Source organism: Sinocyclocheilus rhinocerous, unplaced genomic scaffold (assembly GCF_001515625.1).
Source record: "Sinocyclocheilus rhinocerous isolate Xijiao unplaced genomic scaffold, SAMN03320098_v1.1 scaffold1895, whole genome shotgun sequence".
Lineage (NCBI taxonomy): Eukaryota > Metazoa > Chordata > Actinopteri > Cypriniformes > Cyprinidae > Sinocyclocheilus > Sinocyclocheilus rhinocerous.
This window is the reverse complement of record NW_015638021.1, coordinates 36,959-38,801: the sequence shown is the minus strand read 5'-3', so window position 1 is coordinate 38,801 and position 1,843 is coordinate 36,959. Positions and strand designations below refer to the sequence as shown.

Genomic DNA, 1,843 nt, shown 5'->3' with positions numbered 1-1,843 from the left:
AGCCCAGCCTAGTCTTGCCTTGTCTGTTTTCTCGGTCTTTGATCTGTGCCTGTTTTCCTGGAGTTATCCCTTTAGTCTCGCCCTTGTGATCCTGTTCGCCAATCGTTGACCTATGCTAGCCCTAGGACTATTCTTGTGTCTTGCAGGTAAAATATACCTGTTTGCCACCGTTCGACCCTGCCTGTATTTCTGACCTCCTCTCTGCTTTAATAAAGCTTGCATATGGATCTGCACGTCTCACGTCTTGTCAGCCCCGTTACAATACTATTATTAGGATTAGGGTCCTCACATAAAAATATTGATTCTAAGATGCCTTTTATACAGCAATTTTATTTATTTTATATATACAAGTTATCTAGTATGGTATATGGTATATAGATATATACTATATATCTAGTATGGTATGTATCGATCTGTATCAGTATTGGTGATACTTGCTTTAAAAGTACTGGTGTTGGATAGAAAATAAAAGGGGTATCACCCATAGCTTGTGCAAATAGCTTCATATCAACAAATTGCATCTGAAGCTCAATGAAGCTGTTTACATTGCGAATGTGGCCATTTTTATTTTTTACGTTTTGAAAATGTTGTGGCGCTAGTCTGGCATCTTTGGATTTTTAAAGTCTTTTCAACCTCCTAGGCATAATGACTTGAGTGTTACTCTGAGTATATTTAAGACCTCAAGTCTGCAACGAAAGGCGGCAGCTACAGTCAAGGCACATCTAGAATCACTCTACATAAATGTTTTGACAGATAAAGAAGCTGATCCTGCTGAAAGTGCATCAACTTCCTGAGTGCCTTGAACAAATTGCTGAGTGTGGTGATCATGTTGCTGATATTAGTGATGGAGTTGCTGAGTGAGGTGACAGAGCTGGACCTGGTGAACTCAGGAAACTGAATGCACAGCAGAGGCTTGTTCTTGGACAGTGGGTGACTGTGGAAATGGGGTTGAGAGTGATGAAGAAATTGAACAGCCAGCTCTGACTACTAGCTTGATGAACTGGGCTGTGGAGTATGGTATCACTTTGTTGCATTGACTGCCTTGTTGTCAGTATTAAGGTATCACCACCCATCCCTGCCTAAAGATACCAAGACACTCCTCCATACAAACAGAAATGACATTATAAAGAAAGTTGCAGGTGGTGCATACATTTACTTTGGAATTGTATACTCTGTCCAGGTGTCCAGTTATGGCCAGTTTTGAGGTTAGTCCAAGGATTTTCTATCGGGAAAAAAAAATTGTCTTGATTGCCTTATTTGGTGAAAGGTCAAACTTTTTTCAGAGGTGCTATTTAGAGAAATGAATTTTAATTTTTAAAAGTTGATTATTCAATTGGTGTTTATTGACTCATTTCTTAAACCTTATGTTCAAAGTCTTCCTTCTTTTGTGCAGGACTCTATGGATATGATTAAAACACTACAGTCAATAATGTATTACTTGCGACACTAGATGTGGAATCGCTGTATACTAACATCCCACATGGTGGTGGTATACAAGCTATTAAAGGGTTAGTTCACCCAAAAATAAAAATTAGCTTGTGTTTTACTTACCCTCGAAGCATCCTAGGTGTATATGACTTTCTTCTTTCAGACGAATCCAGTCGGAGTTATATTAAAAATTGTCTTTGATCTTTCAAGCTGTTTAATGGCACTCAGCGGGTGTTGCAGTTGAACAGTCCACAAGTCGTCAAATAAAGCTCGCGCATTCATAATAAAACGTGCCGCAGACGGCCCCGGGGGATGAATAAAGGCCCCTTGTAGCGAATCCATGAGTTTTTGTAAGAAAAATATCCATATTCAAAACGTAATAATCACTTTAATGTAGCTTGCGCTCACTGTTGTA

The 1,843-nt window shown here is 39.2% G+C and overlaps 1 long non-coding RNA gene across 1 annotated transcript in view; it reads left to right on the top strand.

The window, feature by feature from the left end:
* Positions 1-1,843, top strand: part of LOC107749390 (uncharacterized) — a 21,886-nt gene that overhangs the window by 1,037 nt on the left and 19,006 nt on the right. The gene's annotated exons all lie outside the window — the stretch shown is intronic.